This window comes from Haemorhous mexicanus, chromosome 1 (assembly GCF_027477595.1).
Source record: "Haemorhous mexicanus isolate bHaeMex1 chromosome 1, bHaeMex1.pri, whole genome shotgun sequence".
NCBI lineage: Eukaryota > Metazoa > Chordata > Aves > Passeriformes > Fringillidae > Haemorhous > Haemorhous mexicanus.
Window position 1 is genome coordinate 70612410 of NC_082341.1, and position 14246 is coordinate 70626655.

The 14246-nt window shown below is 37.5% G+C and overlaps 1 long non-coding RNA gene across 7 annotated transcripts; it reads left to right on the top strand.

The window, feature by feature from the left end:
- Nucleotides 1–12: 12 nt before the first annotated feature.
- LOC132330676 (uncharacterized) lies at nucleotides 13–13016 on the top strand. Of its 7 annotated transcripts, XR_009487395.1 has the most exons (5): nucleotides 13–116; nucleotides 670–2000; nucleotides 4136–4235; nucleotides 6456–6556; nucleotides 8212–13016. It is a non-coding gene; the product is annotated as an uncharacterized LOC132330676 (long non-coding RNA). The 7 variants fall into 7 exon arrangements; XR_009487398.1 differs by lacking the exons at nucleotides 13–116; nucleotides 670–2000 and adding an exon at nucleotides 5889–6004 and having other exon boundaries at nucleotides 2008–4235; XR_009487399.1 differs by lacking the exons at nucleotides 13–116; nucleotides 670–2000 and adding an exon at nucleotides 2008–2915 and having other exon boundaries at nucleotides 5889–6556.
- Nucleotides 13017–14246: the final 1230 nt, after the last annotated feature.

The window sequence follows — 14246 nt, forward strand, 5'->3', positions numbered from 1 at the left end:
GGGGCCGGGAGCGCGACGGAGGCTCCGCCCCCCCCGGCTCTGGGGGCGGTGGCGGCAGCGGCGGGAAGGGATGCGGCGCGAAGCGAGCAGGCTGGGAATCAGCGGGGTTGGATGAGGTATTGGGAGGGAGCTATTCGCCGTGAGGGCCCTGAGACAGAGGAACACGTTTTTCAGAGAAGCTGTGGATGCCCCTGGCAGCGTTTTAGTCTGGTTCGGCCGGAGCTCTGAGCAGCATGGTCCTGTTGGAAGAGTATCCCTGCGCCTGGCAGGGGGTTGGAACTGGGTGATTTTTAAGGTCCCTTCCAACCCAAGCCGTTCTATAATGCTGTGGTCCTGTTGAAAGACGTCGCTCCGCTTAATTTGCCTTTCCCGGCTCGGCCTGGCTGTGCCGGGCTGCCGGGAAGGGGTCGGTGAGGTTCGGGGCAGGGCCACGGGCTGTGTCCGAGTGCGCTCCTGTGATGGCTCCTGGACTGGGGGGGGCAGGTTTCTCACCAACGTTCTCGCCTTTAAAAATAAGTATTAGATTTAAGATCACTGCTGCAGGAGTTTGCTAACAGGAGCTGTTATAAACTTAGCACAGAAATGCCGTAACATTGCTAACCTGTATTTCGTTTTTGATTTCAGCAGGTGATTTGAACAGTCATTTATGGCATTACTTTTCTCATGCAGGACCCTCACTTCTTTCAGATAATCGTGAAATCTGCAGACATCCCTAGGGCTGGAACCTGAATCTGGATGTTGTTGCTCCCCACACTTTGGATAAGACACTTGAAATCATGAAGTGAATTGTTTTATTGTCTTTTCACAGATTCACAAGTTGGAAGGGATCCACAAGGATCCTTGAGTCCAGCTAGTAAATAAATGTCCAGTACAGGGATTGCACCCACCACCTTGGTGTTACCAGCTCCGTGTTCTAACCAACTACAACTCCGGAAAATTAACAAATTTTACTACAAATATCCATGTGTTCTGTCAATGAACCCACACATCACCATGAGAACATCACTACATCCCAGCTGTATGCTGCTCTGCTTGAGGATTTTGAAGCCCAGATTGCCTGGTCTGGTGGAAATATATAGGTGCAAGCTGTGCCATTTCACAAGCCGCATCAAAAGTAAGGTCAGGAGACACCTGGCTCAAATCTGTGAAACTGATATGGCATGTCGAATTTCAGGCTGCCCTAAAATGGACCAAGGTAAAAATGAGCTTTGGAGATGAAAAGAATGAAAACAAAGAAAATCTTGTGAAGAAATCACTCTCTTGTTGCCTGTGTGTCAGGTGCCTTAAAATAAGAGTCCTTGCTGTTGTGACATGAGCCCAAGCATAATCCTCTTGTGTCTCACTCCTGTGAAATGAACACCTTGTTTGGAGAAGTAGCAGCTTGTTTTCAACTTGAGGAACCCTGCAGTGCTGACTTCTCTTCCATATTCCAAGAGAAAGGACAGATAAACCCACTCTATGCCTCTTAGCCTCTGTCATGTTTCCAGTGTTAGAACCCAGACATTTGCTGGGGAAATTAAAAACCCCTAAGTCTCAATCAAGGTGTAAACATCATAGGAAAATCAATCGAAAATCCAGTTGAAAGCTGGATCTAAAGGCTCAACTCACCCTATGGAAGATGCTCATGCCTTAAAGCTGGCTCTGAGAGAAAGCAGCATTTCTGAATGTGTGGAATGTAACACTAGAGCCACAAGATGCTGAGAAAATCCATTTAAATGGTCATGATGTGGATCATGGCTTTAAATGTTTTTATTGTCACAGGACTGAGTAGATCTTAATGGAAAATCATTGAAAACCACACATGTGGATAAAAGAAACCTTCCAGTGCTTCATCTGTGAAAGTGCCTTTATATCACTTTATAAAGTACCTGGAAAGTGCACAGAAACAGCCATGAGAGGAAATCTCATCTCAGTGCACATCATCTGAAACTGAGCAGATAAGAAATTTTTGTGTAGCTTGTTTGGCATTATGGTTATGTGCCCACGCAGTGATTTTACCAGTAAGTCAGGTTTTATTTTTTGCTCTCATCCAATTGCCTCCTCAGCTTAAACTTATTGCTGCAAATAATTTTGTTTGGTCAACGCAAAATGTATTGGAGCCTTTCAGTATGAACTGTAAATGCTATTATCAGAAGCTATTGTAAAACAACTTCATACTTTTTTGAGCAAAGAAAATGTAAGAACTGTAAAAATTCTAAAAATGTGATGTAAATGTTCACATTTAGGTGATGTTCATTCTGCAAAATCCTTTCTCATTTCATATTTTGGATTATGACTGTTTCTATGAGTAGTTGACCATCATATTCCAACAATTTCAATATTAGTAGATTTTTAATGACTCTTAACATTACTGTGAAGGTACTTCTATCTAGGTGGATGCCTTTTAGCTCTACATTTTGTGACATTTCTAATAGCTAAATATTATCTCCATTTATAAATGAAAGACCTTGACTAGCATAATCTGTCTCCTAAATCACAAAAGGACATTGTTCCACTTTTCTAGTTCTGTTCCCCTTTGCATTAATTACTAATGTCATTTTTTGTACCAATTACACCTTTTTCCTCATTGCTTAAATAATGCTTCTGTTAGTAATTTCAAGTGCTTTGTCCTCCATAAAACTATGCATTTAGTGCTCACCTTCATGTCTGTAGGTAAAAATCTTGAATGACAGTGCACAAAGGTAGTCTGGGCATTTTTCTCTTTAACCATTCCGTGTTGCATGTGGTTGCAGTGATTAATTGATTTTAACAAGGTTGCCCTGGCTGCTGCTTTGATATAAAAACCAAATTCTTGCTTCGTGGGTTGAACTACTGCTTTGGTTCTGATTGCTCACGATGGCCAAGTGAAAGAACAGGTGATTGTGAAATAAGGTGATGGCTCATGGGTGTGTGCTGGAGTTTGTGGCAGTGGTCAGGTAAGGAAACAGGCCAGGTTAGGAATGTGAAGGAATGTGGAATGACAGGGCATCCTGTGGTTGTAGCAGGCATCTGTGTCATGATGTAGGGTTTAGATTAGATCATGAAGGGTTTTGATGGAAAGGTTTAGATTGCATTACATGTTACGCTGTCTAGTTTTGATGCCTTTGTTGTCTTTGGGATACATGGGCTTGTTCTAAGGTTTTAAATGCTTGGCAGAGCAGGAGATAGAATTTTTTAAAAGGTTATCGCAGAATTTCTGGAGGAAAAGTAATTGAGGAAATGGCAATTTTTAGAACTAAAAGCAAAACAGGTTTTTTATATGCTTCACAATGACTTACAGTGTCCCCTTAATTGTGACTGTAAGAGAAGAACAAGGCTGCAGTCCAATATAACTTTTTCTCTAAGAAGGTAGGAAGGAGAGCGCATGGAAAGACAATTGAAATTCACAGTATTTCAAAACAGAGATGACTGCAGCAGTGAAAAAATTTATGAGTGCTTATACGAGCTGTTGGTTTTTTAAGTGAAAGGAGAACAGCTTTTTATTACCAAATTATAAATTGTCTCTTGAATGAGTATTTTCATTCCTTTTGGGTGGGAGGCATAGGGATCAAAAATCCATCTTCCTTACAACTGTAGTGAGAAGACCTGGGACTGGATTTCCTGAGATGCTCTTTTGACAATTTCCATTATGTCTGGGGGCAATGAATTTTGAAGATTATAACTTACTATTCATTGTTATGTTAACATGCAGAAAGTTTACTTAATTTTAGCTTCCTAGTGAAAAATCTAAGAGGTTAAATACTTAACAATTTTTTTAGCTCTTGGTAGTATTGTGGAATTGTCAACATTTTACATTTTTTTCTGAATATTGGTTGCATTTTTGTGATAAATGTGAGCAAAGGAAACCTTTCTAAGTATTTATTTAATACCAAGCTAATTTCATGTTTGCTTTGGTTTTTGTTCTGTTTTGACATTGTGGGTGCACTGAGGATTCTTAGAGCTGAGCTAACCTTGGATTTGCTGCCACAGTCCCCGTGGTCAAATTATGTCTTCATAATCAATAATTGCTCTTTCTTCTTGAATGCTGTGCGTCTCAGCCAAATTTGGCCTCATATTGCCTAAATAACCACAAAATACTTGAAAGTTACATAGGAGTTAAGTTTAAACATTTATGTTAATAACTTTAATGTGAATAAATGTATTTCTTCTATTTTAGATCAACGTGTTTGCTCTGTTTTTAAGCTACTGCAACAAACTGTGGCTTTTAATACAGCTAAGGAATGGATCAAGGTCTGCAAGCATCTGTGCAAGCATAGGTACTGTTTCTAACTGTACTGAATGCAAGATGTAGGATTTTTTTGAAGTTATTTTTATTTTTTTTTCTCTTTCAGTGCTAAATATTTGCTTAATACAAGTGTACGTACATGTAAATTTGCTTTAATTGATGGAAGAAGGCTTTAAAACTCATTAAGATAGATTAGAACAGTGGTTTGAAGGGCAGGGAGGAAGGATTAGGAACTTCTTAGAGTTTGCTTGAGGGCACTCAGCAAGGTTCCCCATCTTTCCAAGGCAGTAGGTGAGCTGGGATGTGCCAGCTGCATTGAGCTTGCAGCTGAGAAGCTCTTATATAGGTAGAGGAGTAAAGGCAACATTCAGTGCAGGAAATCTGGATGGCAGGACATGATGAGATGCTTGGGTTTTGAATACTTCTTGATTGAGTTGATTGGTTGATTTGAGTTTCTGATGGGCTCATTTTGGCAATTGATTATTGCTTGGTTGGATAATTAGCTGTTAGTTTAAAAGGAAATTCTGCCTTGTTAAATTAGTAGCAGCAAGTCACTTCCTTTGTCCAGTGTTGCTTCATCTCAGTGAAGCTTAATTTCCATCTGCAAGAGGTAAAAATCCTTGCTTCATACAAGGAAGACTCTATTACCTTATTATTTTGTTGTTTGTTGTGTTGCTGTACTGGAGTCTGGGATGCTGTGCTGCTGAGAATGTCAAAGCTGAAGGATGCTTCATGTCTGAAGCTTTTCTGGCTTTAACTTTATGTCAATGTGACTGGAGTAACACCAGAATTGTAATACTTTTCATGATGACCATCTAGGTTCAATAGTCAGTTTAGATCTATTTTTACCCAGGGGTTTAGTCTCTTTCTGATTTCTTTTTGGACATTTCATGATGTCAAATGTGCAAATCAACCAAAACGATTTAGCCAGTTTTTTAGAAGGTGTATGGAAAAAACTTTCTGATCATAATGTTTTCAAGTAGAACCTGCAAGACAGTGGATACCTTTTATTTAAAAAGCCCTAACAGTCCATGTCTCAAAGGAAATATATAAGCATTTTTCAGGAGGTGTCTTCTGTTAGAACAGTTGAAAGGCGACATTCCTGATGGAAAAATCTGTTGAGATTTGGCCTTTTCAATGTCTCTGAAAAATGCAGTGAACAATGACAATACCTTACTGCAGGAAGCTAATTGTGACAGACTGTTTTAGGGAGGCAGGGACAGGAACTAGGAAAACTTGCCAATTTCCTTTGGCACCTGGATTGCAAAGGTTTTTAATTCTTTTGTAGAAAGCATATAAAAGATGTTGGATACTGAACACCAGTGGGGCTGGAAAACCTGTGAGTGTTGCCAGAGATAAAGAAAAGATGAGGAGATGAACTTAAGCAGAATTTGGCGTGTTAGGAAAAGTGATAATGGGCCATGGCAAAGTGGAAAAATAGTAAAATAAAGGGGAGTCTCAGAAAATGAGAATAACTTGGACCACAGTTTGGTCTGAAGTGAACAGAAGGATTTAACCTCAGACATGTGAACCAGCATTAAATTAACAGGGTGCACAATCACTTCTATTTACTGTTGCTGCCATTACTCAAATGACAGTTTGTTCAAGCATCAGAGGGTTTTGGTGTGTGTTTATATATAAATTCCCCAATGTGAAACCTGGCATTAATGTTTAAACTTCTTAGGTATTTTGATTCCAAAAATGAAACCTAAAACTTGTCAAGTGTTGAAAACAAAATCACCAAAAAAAATTAAGAGAACTCTCAATACAGGTCAAAAAGCCAAGCACTCATCTGTGTGGGTGAGTACACTTGCAAAATCTTCAATTGCCTGATTTGCTTGTATGCAAATTTCTGCTCCCAGTGATCCTTTTGAAATTCAGCGTGTAGAACGGGTCGTGCTTCATTAGCCTTGCTTTATTCTTTAGAGAGTGGAGTAGATATACAAGAAACAATGAGATTAGGGTTACTAAGGCAACTTTAATTTTGGCAATACCTAATTTTTATTTCTTGTCTTAGCAACCTTAATGAGTTGAGACTTTGAGTTTTTTAATACAGGTTTTATTTTATGTTGTGGGAAATATGTTGGGAATTTGTTTCAATAGACTAAAACAAATGACCAGAAATGCTGTCTTCTTTAGCAGTATGTATGCCCTGAGTTACTTGGTATTACATTGCTATACACCATGTATGTGCCATACAGTGGCTATATAAAAGTTCACATATTTCTTCCTTATGTCCTGTGACATGCAGACCCTTCAGAGTTACTGGCTTCAGCTCCATCACAACATCCTTACATGTGTTGGTGGTGTTTTGACTCAACCATGCTGGTGCACACTGGATTGGAGAGTCAGGTAAGTGTTTATTTGTGCTTCAATACAGCAAATGAAACAAGCAATAAGATTCTCAAGTACTTTTTAATCTGTACGTGGTCACAAAACAGGCAATTTATCTTCGCATTTCTCTTAGTCACAAGAGACTCCAGAATCCAGCAGTAATCTGTTGCTTGCTGTGTCATCACATTAAAAGGAGTGGGCAATTTAATAAATAAGGCTTGGTGACACTGGGTGAGGAAAAAGTCTTTAAATTTTTTTTTTTCTGTAAACAGCTGTCTGATGAAATGTCTCACATGATCAGGTTCTGCTTTTTACAAATTATCTTCAGAGTTAGTACTTCTGTTTTGAGATGGATTTATTTATATAACAGTTAACATCAGCTTTTATATCTTGTTTGTAAGCTTTTGGGAGAGTGGTGAAAAAACAGTTTTTGGTATTTTGGTAGTTTGTTGCTTGTACAAAAGCAGTAATATACAAACTATGTCATCAGAAAAAAAAAATTAGTCAAATTAAGTTATTCTGTGCCAAATGATACTTGCATGGTTGAAAGTATTTAATTTACTCTGAAACAAGCACTGGGTATCTTCTCAATCATCTAATTGGCTTTTTTCCCCTCTAATTTTACAAAGTATGGTGTATGTATTTAAAAGTGCATGCAGCAGTGTATTTCTTAAGGTTATATGTTGTCATCTTATTGCAGGGGTTCCATACTGTTGTCTCCTATCACAAAAGTTTCATGCCTTCTTGGTTTTTTTTCTTGTGGGCTGCTCCTCCAAGCACTGACTCTTCTTCACAAAGTAGCCAACTGACTCCAAATCCCCTCTCAATCACCCAACTCACTCTTTTATAGCACTCTTCTTCTCACTGGTTACAGCTGTGGCCTGTTAAAGTCAGGCCTGATCCTAATCTTTGATAATTGGCCCAGCTGCAACTCCTTAGGGGTAAGATTACTTTCTACACTATCTTTACTTTCTTGTATTCTATCCCCCTAAAGTTATAACTTGGTTTGACATTTCACTGATCTTTTTATTAGTCTGAACAACATAATTAGCATTTTATGTTATTTTAACAATGTTTGGACATTCATAACATAATAAAAATCAATTCCTTGTAGCATGGTAGCTGTATTATGTAAGAAGGTTTGTTGTTCTTTATCTGCATGTGTAATGATCACTGGAAGTTTACCTGAGGAAACTTAGAAAAGACAGGAATGTTAGAAATGTGCATTGTAGGATTAAGCTTTTATGTGATACATTGTAATCTGGTAGAACAAAGTGATTCAGGTCAAATGAGGAGCCTTAAAATCATGTTTCTTCTTCCTGCATTGTCACTTCTAAAGAAAAGGGATATTTATTGTCATGGCAAGTATGTGAAATGCAGTAGTAACTTTTCAAATGCTGTCATTTTTATGGTTATAATTTGTGCTTACCTAATTTTGTTTTTATCTTTTATCACACACTTCATTGTGCTGAGCAGCACTTTAGTAATTTTATAATGCAACTGTGCATCCAGTAATGATAATCTTTATTTCCAAGATGTGTGTGAATGGCAGTTAAACATTTCTGTAAATCACTTGCCTATTCATTGTATTTGCAGTATACACAAAAATAAAACACAGCAGTTCTTTCCTCAAAATTACTTATCTTTAACTTGCATCTCATTTTGCCCTACAGGTTAAAATAAACCCAAACAGCACACCAAATGAAAAAACAAAAACCAACTCAAAATACTTTTCTTGAGAAGCTCTATTTTGTGTGTGTGTCACAAACATGGCACAGAATGAGGAGCAAGGTTTATTTTCTCTACAGCTTTGTCTTTCATCACCTGAAAGTTTCATGTCTCAGATTTTTAAGTCTTACCATCACTGATGGTATTATAAAATATTGGTATTATGTATTTTGGGTTTCTTTTTGAATAAGTTTACTTAGCTTATTTCTTAAAGGGCAATCCAGAGAAGAGTTGAAGGAGCATTTGTAAAATTATGGAACTTCTACCACTCTCTTGTCTTCAGATTGGGATCAAGCAGTAAAAACCACACATTGGTTGAGTGGACATCACAAACAAATCTATCATGAAGAAACAACAAACCCACAAATGAAAGAGAGGAGGAGAAGAAAAAAGCCTTAAGATAATCCTGTGTGTTTCAACACAAAAGGAACTTGAAAGAAGGATTGAAGCTAATTTAAATGTAGCATGTATGATCTGTTTTATAGCAAAACTTGCTATTTTGTTTCTTAATCGCAGAATATTTGGCAATCTGGCACATCTATTTATTTGCTGATTTACTTACATATTTTTGTAAGAAAGTTGCTCTTTGATAGCCTGAACAAAAATAAAAATAGCTGCCTCCTACTTGGTTTGTGATACTACCAGTCTTTGGAGTAGATTAAGCATTTGCTGATCAAAAGGTGCAGCTAAGGTTTTTTGCTATACTTTGTTACAGGCAGTAGCAAAGTACAGCCACTGAAATAGACTCTTTCAGGAGCCAAGACAAATGCTGTGAGACTTTTTGGAATTCTGCAAGTTAACTAGGTGAGAAAACAGCTTCCTTTGGGTCATGGCTGCATTTTTAAGAGGACTATTAACTAAAGCACCAATTTTATCAGTTAGTGTAAAATTCTACTTATCTGCACTTGTAAGAGTTAACACCAAGACTTTGTCTTACCTCAAGTGCATCCTTTCTTCCAAAGAGATTTTGAGAAAGCATTTGTTTTCCTAGTATTCAGAAAAGATCTCTTTTTCTTTGATAAAGAAGATAATAATTTCTAGCAGCCACCTGTCCATGAGTAGACATTACAAAATATTCTGAATGCTTTTCTAATATTTAGGTAGAGAAGCTTGAGTACATCTCTTTCTCTAAGTTTCTTCTGGGTATGTACATTTGGCTTGGGGTGTTTTCTCTTTTTGTTGTTTATGGCCATACATGTCTGTTACATTGTCAGAAAACATTTTTACAATAGTTTAACTAGAGAAGTCACTTTCTTACTTTCACAGTTGTGTATGATGAATTATTTCAAATCATCAAAGCTTTTTCCTCAAAGGCTTCTTTATCCCACTGTTTTCTAGGATTTACATAATTGTCTATACTGAATCTGGCTTTCCTCATTTGAAGTTGTTATTGTTCATGTGGAAAGAATTAAATGCATGTTTTAGTAGCTCTCTGGTATAATAAAAAGAAAGCAAAAATGGGATTTGGGTTCAGCTAGTCAAAGGTCTAATTGCTTGAAGTGGACTAGAGCATTTTTGTTAGTAAGTAGGGAGCAGACCAATGTGCTGATGATCTATCTTGCACATGGACATCTGCCTCCGGGGGTTTTTAAAATCAAGTAGTCAGTTAACAGAACTTATCTCTATTTTAAGTGGCAGAAGTATAATGTTAAGCACTTACCATTGTTACGTCATTGCAACAGATGCTTGTGGAGTTACACTGGAGTATGGCAACCCAAATTTTATCTGAGGTTACATTTGAAATGTGGTGTCTGATTTTTACACTCCTGTTTTGAAGGAAAAATGAGCTTTTATGGATTGGATCTCTGGAGCTCTCCCTGGAAGAGGGAGATTAAGAACTTACTTGAACTTTTCATACCTACTTCTGACTTGAACTTTGCTTGACTTTTGTAGAGCAAAACAAACTTCATGTCAACGCTGTTCATTTCCTACAGTCCCCCTGAGGTGCAAACTCATAAAACTGGCATTGGCCATAGTCCCAGCCTGCAGCTGTCCTGTAATTCTTTCCACTCAAGGCCCTGTCCCCATAGCAGAACAGGATCTGTTGGGAATCACAGCCAGCTCAGTGGTGTGTCCTGCAGCACAGATGGAATAGCTGATGGCACAAGGGTGTGAGGATAACCCTGCTGTGCTCACTGTGACTGAAAACACGGACTGTGCCCGGCACAGAGCTCCAGTGTCAGAGCAAGCTGCCTCATTTTCTCTTTGTCCCACAATTGCCTCTCGTTTTGCATAGATTAGCAGACACACATGAGAAGTATATTTTAGAGTCTATGGATACTGCAAAACTTCAAGGAATTGCTTTAAACTGAGAAAGATCTCCTGTAAGGAGGTTACCAGCAAAGTGTTGGACTTAGAAATCCAGCTGTGTTCCTGGCCGTCCTGTGGCGCTTTGTTTGTTTTCCTCCAGGAGGGGGCAGCAGATGAACAACATCAGGGGTCGTTTCTTTTCAAGCGCTTTTCCAGTATCCCCCTCTGCCTGTGAATCCCAGCAGGGCCTCCATACCTACGGGAGGGTTTAAAATTATAATTCCTACCTATTTGCTACAAGGATAGCTGGAATGTGTGAATCGGAAGTCTTCATTCTGTTCAGTGTTAAGTGGTAGAATTTATTCAGCAAAGTCTATCTCAAGTTTATAGAAAGGTCAGTTCAATATTGAGACTTAAGATTTTATGACCATGGGAGTAGGTGTGTATATATTTTAAAGGATAAAATAACCAAGCAACCCAACCCCATGAGCTTATTAGTTAATGTCACCTAAGTCTTACTTAACATCTTTCAAACACTTACTTTCTATTAAGTTGCATATTCCAATTCAAAATAATGTTCTCATAGCCTTTTTTCTCTCATCAGAAAATAAAACTAAGAATGCACTGAATCTAGTGATACTTTTCATTCGTGTGTAATTAATGTGCTCATGTACATTCTGTGCTTGTGCATTCTGCTGACAGAGCATGGGAGTTAAAGTCCTCAATTCACAGGCAGTGCTAATGATGCTAAAGCATATAACCAAATTTTATTGCATTATTTCAGCCACAAAGTGCAGGCTTCTCATCAAAAACTTTATGGAGGTGTACCATATTACTGATTGGGAATATGGTAGGGTCTTTTTTAAAACTGTAGGGAAAATGCTGATTATTACCTACCATTGTGAATTTCTTGAAAGTGTGTGGCTGTAATTCTCTTTAAGTTACAGATCAAGCAGTTAACAAAAAGCTACAGAGAGAGAGCAGTCAAGCCTTTTCAGCTGCTAAATTTTATCCAGTAGTTTACATAAAGAAAGAAAAAACATAGTGGCTTGTGTAAGTATCAGCTGCTGTAATCAGTGCTCAGAAGCTAACTGGGAAGAATGAAACTAATTCCTAACAAGACTGATTCACTGGTAGACTTGCCTTAAAGATTTTCATTAAAATTGTGTTGTAATGCATGTGGGACCTTTATGGAGCCTAAAACTTTATCAAGTGACTTGAATTTTTTTTTTCTTTTCTGGTGATTTTTTGTTTTCAAAGATTACAAATGTTTAAGAGAAGAGGAGGAGATAATTACAAAGACTTATTCAGAATGGCACAATTTACCTTTCAGAGTTTCCTTTAATCCCACTGTTTAAATCACAGATTTTTCTCTAGGCCCATGGTTGTACTGTAGTCACTGATTTAGCACCTTCTGTGCATCAAACACTTCAACAACTCCCCTGAGTATTTAAGTTCCCTCATGCAAGTTCAGGGCTTTTATTCTTTAAGCAATGTAAGCTTTATTTTTCTAGTGCAGGAAAGATCCAGACAAATAACTGAGGATTAAATTCTCTTTTTCCTCTTTCTTGTTTTGAATACTGTTGCATAAAATAACTCTATGATTCACTCTTGCTTTGTGTAGTAATTAGCAGGAAGACTTTTACCAGTAGAAGTCTTGAGTATAGTATAAATTAATTCCATAGTATTCTAAAATACTTCATTTTCTGAGTGTCTGGACTTGAACTGCCTTCACAAATATGTCATTAAAATAGCCCTGATTTCCTTATAGAGTGTTTAGAGAATGAGTAATTCTGTTTATTACATCTAATATATGAATGTTTTACATGTATTTGGGAATAGTATTTACTCAGTTATTAATTATTTACAGTTTGTTTTGAAAGGACATTGTTTCCTTTTGCTGGAAAGGTCAATAATCTGGATAGATGTGTAAGCACTTTTTAAATCTGCTATAGTTGGTTTTCACAGGATGAGGATTTTAAACTTCTATGCTTGCATTTCTCTCTTTGAAATTATTGTGTGTTAAAGATGTGATTTTTAAAGCATAAAGACTTGTGCTTGAATTTGTGAACAGCCAGTGCTTCCTCTGTTGTTTCTGAGGTATACTGATTTAGGATTACAGATCTGTAATCTGCATTAGCCTTTTCAAATGTTTTACCATTTCCCTTCCAAGGAATGTTCTCTTTGTATATTAGCACATACATAATTTTCATATGGAGTTTTTTCCCCCCTTTTTAAATAAATTCCATTTGCAGGCCTGCAAGAGTAACAGGTCATATAGCAGAGACAAAAAAAAAATCTAGAAAACCTTTTGGATATTGGATTATTCTATTTTGATGTTTGAATGGTGGACCATTCAAACATCAAAATAGAATAATCCAATATTGTTTTGCATTATGCAGTATTGGCTGCTAGGAAATTAATTCAACACAGCAAACCGTGTAATTTTGGGAATATAAATAAATAATTGAAACATAATAAACTGAAGTATTTCTTTGTATACAGGTCTGATAGGAATCTTTGTGCTCTTATCTTTCCCGTAGTGGTATGAATCTTTCCAAATGAATAGCTTTAAATACTGATGATAAAACACATTAAAAGCCTAAATTAACACAGTAACTGAGAAACATAATCCCTTCAGACCACTTACACAGGAAGAATAGGTGATGATTTTCCAGCTGTGACAGGGTTCATTTCCTTTCTGACAGGAAGCATTCTTGTAGTTAGCTTTCCAGAAATCCATGGGAGTGTGTGCTGGCATCAAAACCCTTCATTGCCAGCACTGGGAGTAGAGAACAAGGTCTCTCTGACCCAGCAGGTGCAAACATGGGTGGATTGCATGGATGTTACTACTTACATGAATTGCTCAGGGAGGAAAAATACTGTTGAGTATTGAGTGCTGTGTAGGAGTGATTATTTTGTGACATGAAAAGGATTTCTAGAGAAAAGTGGTATATTTTCTGAACTGGTACTATTCTCTCTTATGTTGAATATGCAAAAACCAAACACTGTGACCCTGATTTAACAAAACAGGTGAATTTTTAACTGATGGGGTTTTTTATGGCAATTCGGGATATTGATCTTTAAGGATATGTTTGATCCTGGTTGAGAATTTGTGTTCAGAAGACACCTATGTAAAAATATAAATACTGCAAAGGCAAGGACTGCTTATGTTCCTGCCTTGTTAACTGAACAGGGTGTCTTTGCTAGTTCAGAGGGACGTGGACTTTAACCACACCTTTTTTTTCCTCATCTGGTACTCCACAGCCAGATTAGAAATAGGCATGTCTTCTCAAAACTTTTAAAATCAAAAAATATAGGCGTATTTGAAGATTTTCAATATCATAGAGTAGAGTTTCCACCTTGACTACATAGCCTTTGATTTTCTGGAAATCTCCCTGCTTCAGTTTTTTGTTTTGAACTTCATTGAACCTCTGTCAAAGGGCCAGTCTCTGTGACTGATGCTCTGGCATTCTTTCTGACTCAACCAAGTGATTTGTTTAAATAGACTTTGTATTGCCATGGTTATAACAAACCTTTATTCTGGGGGTAAAAAAAAAAAAGGCAGTTACATTAGAAATTCTGAATTACACAGAAGAAAGTACCTTGTAGCACTGTCTGCTTGGAACTGTTGCTCCCTCTCCATCTTGTTGGTATTTAAAAAGTGAAGCCCTTCTTCTTTCTTCTGAATTGAGCATTTTATTGGGTTAGAAAATAAGGTTAAGTGAAT